The 6,815-nt window shown below is 34.3% G+C and overlaps 1 non-coding gene across 1 annotated transcript; it reads right to left on the reverse strand.

Annotated features, from left to right (window-relative positions):
* Nucleotides 1-656: 656 nt before the first annotated feature.
* On the reverse strand, nt 657-765 carry LOC127742603 (small nucleolar RNA R71). Its single transcript, XR_008003944.1, has one exon. It is a non-coding gene; the product is annotated as a small nucleolar RNA R71 (small nucleolar RNA).
* Between the last annotated feature and the right edge of the window lie 6,050 nt (nt 766-6,815).

The following is a 6,815-nucleotide window of genomic DNA, read 5'->3' on the forward strand; positions in this document are numbered from 1 at the left end:
TAGTTGATTGTTTACTTTATTTTATTTTATTTTCTTTTAGGATATCTCATTAGGAGTTCTCTATACTCTGACATAGAGACTCTTGCTTTTTCTTTGTTACTTGTTGTTTATGAGTTTGAACAAGGACAAAGAACCCCTTCTTGATTTTGATCCTGAGCCTGGGAGTACCTTAATGCGGCATTTGCCACAAACTAAAGCTTATAAAACCAGAGAGAATCTCACGGAAACTTTTGAGAAGTTGAAGAAATCACTATGGCTGGAGGAAATCCGAACGCTGAAGAGCAAGCAAGGAAGGTGCTTGGTTCATACACTGCACCCTCACTTGACTTCTACGAGCGCAGTATATCTGTACCCGCCATTGGTGCCAATAATTTTGAGCTTAAGTCTCAACTAGTCACTTTGGTGCAATAGAACTGTCAGTTTCATGGACTCCCGCAAGAGGATCCCAATAAATTCATATCTGATTTTCTACATATCTGTGACACGATCAAGACGAATAGAGTGAACCCTGAGGTTTACAAGCTCATGCTCTTTCCTTTTGCTGTAAGGAACAGAGCAAAACTGTGGCTTGATTCTCAGCCAAAGGAGAGCTTGGACACATGGGACAAGGGGTCACATGATTTTTGACTAAATTCTTTCCACCACAGAAGCTGAGTAAGCTTAGAATGGATGTCCAAACCTTCAAACAGAAAGAGGGAGAATCCCTCTATGAGGCATGGGAGAGATACAAGCAGATGATCAGGAGATGCCCCTCAGACATGGTTTTAGACTGGACTCGATTGCAGATCTTTTATGATGGCATCTCTGAGATGGCTAAGATGTCATTGAATCATTCTACACGTGAGCTTATTGAAATGGTTGCCAACAACCAGTATATGTACACTTCTGAGAAAAATCCTGTGAACACTGAGACTACTCAAAAGAGAAGAGTTATGGAAGTGGACACACTGGATGTCATATTGGTGCAGAATAAACTCATGTCTCAACAGATAAGCATGATCTCCCAGCACTTTATTGAAATGCAAGTTTCAGCAGTCAGCATTCAAGATACATCTTTTTTATGACATGACTGAGAGCTACACTCAAGGAGACGTATGTGATGTTGCTCAACCCACGTATGTGAAGGAGGATTTTTATTTGACGGGTTAGGCTATGCTACAAAAAGCCCCAAGTTGGCTATGAAACTGAGCCAAAATTTGCCAAATTGGTGTTGTATGACACGACGTTCATGCTGTCTCTAGCAATTTCATGCACGAGCAAGCCAAGACGTAACATAAGCACATGATCGTTTTGCATATAAGCTCTCCCTCTAACAACCTTGATTAAAATCCTTAATCTTTGCTTATCTAATACTTTATTGGCTGATTATTGGTTAAAAAAAATGATAAATGCTATGATGACTTATACATGATACTTAATTTGCTTAAAAGATAAATAATTAATATTTAATACATTTTAAATATTTAATTTTTATTTTAAAAAGTAATTTCGATAATTTAGACATCAAAATGAAATATAATATAAAATTGGCCAAACAAAAATGAATTCCATATACACAAAGCGAAACATGCATGCACTTTACTAGTCTGAAATGATTTGTTTCTCAATTATAAAACACATCAGAAGAGTTTTTCCATAATGTTAATCTAATTTTTGTTATAAAAGAAAATAGCTATGTCTATGCCAAAAACATCTACTTCCTACTATTAGAATTGAGCCACTCGCAATAAGTTGGGTTAGGTATATGAATTACGCGCACCCATCTAAAATTGAAATCATAAATATATCACACTCATCAGAAGCAATAATATTTTGAGAGCACAGATTCTACAACTTTGTCTTCATTTGGTTGCGTCTTTCCTTTCTTCACTTCCAAGTCTCATTGTGACATTAGATACTGTCTTTTCACAAATTAAAGTAAGAAAACCCATTAGAATATTGAAAATTTTTGTAGAGATCGGTACATATATTTTAATTTGACACTATATACACGTTTCTTTCTAAAAAACTTCAGTTGTTAGCAAATATTAATTACATTTTAAATTTTCTTATGGTACCAGTACATTAATTGGTTTAGTCACATTTTTCTCAGAATACTAACTAGTTTAACTTCCACTTTTCTATAGTAACGTAAGCACCTAAGCTATCCACTCTAATAAAAAAAGATGATAAGAAAAGATCTTCTATTTGGCTCAACATGTAATAAGAATAGACTTGGAAGAAAACTAAATCTTAATAAGATCTCATTAATTAGAAGGTATGAAAATAAATATTTAAAATTAAATTGAGAAGGTGACCCATATAGCCAAGCATCACGGGTTGGAGGCCAACTTCCAAGTGGTTTTTTGTGTGGCTCACTATTATGGATTTTTTTGTGTTAAAATAATGCAAAAGTTGGTACTTCACTTTGTCTTACAGGACTATCACAATGATAGTGTTGATTAATAAACGAAAAAACATCGTTTTCTACATTGATTATGGCATGGAGTGAGCTATGCTAGAAGCATAATTAGTCAGAAAAAAAGAAATGAATAATATATACATATATATTAAACAAGCATGGAGTAGCACAGTACAAATGAAAGTGTCTGACTATGACTCGAAAGGGTATGAACAGAGGAGCTAGACAAAAATCGTTGATAACTAGGCCAATTGAAATTACGAAATGTTGCACTTTATTTACTTAAATTTTAAAATTTAGTTTAAATGGACAAAAATACATGTAAAAATATTTGTAGTGAACACACATATACATCAAAATTTGTAAATATGAAAATACATCTCAGATATTGTTTTCAATGAACAAAATTCTCATACTGGTTAGTAAGGATTTGATATTTATATATCTTTAGTGTATATATATTTTTGTTAAAAGATTATTTTTAATAGACAAAAGTACACACCAAAGATTCATAAGTATCAAATTCTTATTAATAGCATAACATTTTTATTCTCAGAAATCGTCTTTGAAGTATACTTTTATATTTATGAATTTTGGTGTAACTGTTGTCTACTTTAAACTTTTTACGTATATTTTTGTTCATTTACTCTAAAAATTATATATTAACTCTTCGAATTAACCCGTAAGATTTTAATTGTTTGTCCAAATCAAAGTGTCCATATGCTAGATCTGATGGGTTTAGACAACATTTTTAGCTTAACTCATTCATTTAATTCGATCAATGAATTGGATTAAATAATATTTTTTTTAGCCTATTCCAAACCTGGCCGTTTAGAGGGGGGATCACTACTAAAAAACTGCATATTATAGACGGATATTTTTGACAAATTTTATTTTATGGAAATACAAAAAAAAATTTTGATGGATTTTTCGTCGATAGTAACAAAAATGAATTTGCACAAAATTTATCGACAGATATAAAAATCTATCTGTAATTTCGTCTATAAAATTGTCGCTATTCATAGAAACTAATTACAGACAAATTTTTCGACAGTAAAAAAACTAGCGAAATGTGTTTTTCTCTCTTTTTACAAGGATGATTAGGTTTCGAGCCCCCTGTCTCATACATCACATACACAGAATGCCTACTCCATTGATGTGTGAGCATCTTTATTGTTTTTCTTCGTTCATGATTTTTATTTAATTTGTTAAGAATTTCTGTTGGATTAGCAATGATTTCATAGTTAATTGAGCATTACTTTGAATTAATTGAATTTATTGATTACAGGAGAATTTGAAAGGAAATTGACAAGGAAGAAAGAGAAAACAAAGGATAAGAGTCATTAAATACAAGAAGTACATGGCACTAAAGCAAACAGAAAACTCTCTGGACTAAACAGAGAGCTCCCTGTGTTGAAATCAAGCTTCACGTGTAACGTGGGGAGAGAACGTGCCACGCCAAACCAACGATGCACTCCCAGCGCACTAAGCACTTCAACGTGGGGCGTGGGAGCAGTGGCGTCCAACGTCAAAACAGAAGTCGTATGTATGCATGACCCATGCGTATGCACAAGTAGTGAAATTTGCTCATTCATGCGTACGCATGGCCCTAATTCAATGTGGGACATGAAAAATTTCACGCGGGATATTGACCATCATGCAAATGCACAACAAGAGGATTTTGAGCTATCATGCGTATGCATGAGGCATGTGTACGCACAACACCTGGTTCACATGGGACGTGAGTTTTACTACGTGCAATGCTTAGGAGCAAACAGAGGCCATAATTGAAGGAAATCAAGACCACATACTACGTGAGACACTCTACGTGCAACCTGAGCAAGCCAAAGAGTGAATTGGATTAAGAACAAGCCCTACGTATAGCGTGGCTAAGGTCTCAAAGATGCAGGAAAGGCGGGCGCCCTCTAAGTTGACCACTCAGGCACTCATGTGCCACGTGAAATTTAAGCTACATTACAGGGGTCTCAATTAGCCACTAAAACCTCTAACTCTTCATCACTTGTGTGGTGAATTAAAGGCTCAACTCAAGCCCACTAATCACAGCAATTAATTAAGGATTGCAAGGAGATAAGATTGAGAGCTTTGTTGAAGGAAAACATTAATTAGTTAGATTTTATTTTATTTTAAATTTGATTATGTTTTAGTTTGAATTTGGAATTCCTTTTAGGGTTAGTATTTAAGAGGAGAAGTCAAATGTTTTAAGGACTGCTTCCTCTCTTCTTCTGCACCTTTTACTTTTCATACTTTTAGAATTTCTCTGACGAACATGAGCAACTAATTCTCCTTAGTTAAAGTTAGGAGCTCTGTTGATTCCATGGATTAATACAATAGCTTTTCCTACTTTTGATTTATACATTGATAACTTCTTAAGAAAATATTTTCATTCTTCATCAAAAAGGGGTTGAATGTGTTGGAAAATAATTCTTCTCTTACTTGAATTCTGTTAACTTGTTGAAAGAGTTAATTAATTAAATTAAGCTTGAAAATTAATTCTCACAACTCTTAAGTTTTGGAACTAGACTTGATAAGTGATATTGAATCAACAAGGGAAGATTCTTATGAATTGTGTGGCTTATGAATCTGCGAATGTGCTTAACTCTTTTTTAAAGTAATTAACTAAGAAATTAGCGATTAATTATGTTAAAAAAAATTGAATTATCAAGAGATTGGGATTTAATCACTAATGATTTGCCATGGAAATATCTTTGCATAATCAAGGTGGAAAGTGAAAATTATTGATCTGGACGTCTCAACATCTCTAAAATCTTAACTCTTTTAATCATATTACCTTTAAATACTCATTGTTTGCTTTTGTTACATTATTGTTTATGTTCAAGCTATTCAAAAACCTAATTTTGATTGTCTGATTAGATTAATTGATTCACTATTGCTTGCTTAATCCGTTAATCCTCGTAGGATCCACTCACTCACCATGAGTTTATTATTTGGTACGACATGATGCACTTGCCAGTAGTATTGTGGTTTGAAAAATTCGCATCAAATTTTTGGCGCTGTTGCTAGGGATTAATCGTGTGAAGAAAATTACAATTTGATATTTTTGTTGTTTTTGTCTGTGTAGAATAACAGGGATAAAGAGCCTCTTCACTACAATCCTGAGATAGAAAAAACTCTTTGACAATAAAGAAAACAAGTTAGAGATCAAAGGATTGCAGAAGAGATTGAAGAGGTAGTTGAAGAAGAGCCTGACTATACAATGGTTGAGAATGCAAATCTCAATGCTAATGTTCCTGAACCTAGGAGGACTCTTGAATCTTTCACTGCCCCAATCCAGGGAGTTGTAAAAGTAGCATTGTGACACCTACTGTCAATACCAACAACTTTGAATTGAAGCCCCAACTTGTCACACTAGTGTAACAAAACTGTCAATTCAATGGGAGCCCACAGAAAGATCCTAACTTATTCATCTCAAACTTTCTGCAAATTTGTGATATTGTCAAGACAAATAGCATCCCGGCTGAAGTTTATCAGTTGTTGCTATTTTCTTTTGCTGTAAGGGATCAGACTAAGTAGTGGTTGGACAATCAGCGCAAGGAGAGCATAGCCACATGGGAGGAATTGGTCACTAAATTCCTAACTAAGTTCTTCCTACTTCAGAGGTTAACCAAGCTCAAAACCAACATTCAGAATTTTTGATAGCATGAAGGAGAGTCCCTTTATAAAACTTGGGAGAGGTACAAAGAGATGCTGATAAAGTGACCTCCAGACATTGTAAAAATCGTAATTAATTAACCGCTTAATTAAAATAATTTAATTGTCTGAAATAGATTCAAAAATTTAGAATATTAATTAGAAAATTTAAATATGATATTTGGACTTAATAGATTTTTCTGAGTTGAAAAATTGAATTTTCTGTGGAAAATTGCGTAAAAACGCGTATCGGTAAGTTAGCCGGTAGTGTTGGCTTAAGTCTGTCCGGTACTGCATGATAATAATAATAAAAACAGTAAAAAAACTTAGCAAAATATTTAGAATTAAAAACTGGACACTAACTCTAAAGGTTTGGCCCAAAGTTGAGCCAAACAGGCCAAAAATACTAACGAGTTGGACCGGGTCCATGTTGGGCCCAAACCCAACATATATAACCATTTAAATGAACCCTATTCAGCCACTTTCACCATTATTGAGAGGAGAGTGCAGCTGTTAGGGTTAGAGAAGAGAGAAATCCTCCATTAAAACACTATTTACTTCCTCACTCTTTTGCTTGTAACTTGAGCTACGGTGCTCCAATTCGTGAACAGTTTGTGGCCACGCGAAGCTCTCACTGAGCCCGTCACTTCTAGCTAGGTATTGTGGTAAGCTTTTCGAAAATCCCTGCCCAGTTCTCAGTCCTTGTGAATTTTGAAATTTTGGGTTTTGGTTTGAGTGAATTTTT

This window comes from Arachis duranensis, chromosome 1 (genome assembly GCF_000817695.3).
Source record: "Arachis duranensis cultivar V14167 chromosome 1, aradu.V14167.gnm2.J7QH, whole genome shotgun sequence".
Taxonomy (NCBI): domain Eukaryota; kingdom Viridiplantae; phylum Streptophyta; class Magnoliopsida; order Fabales; family Fabaceae; genus Arachis; species Arachis duranensis.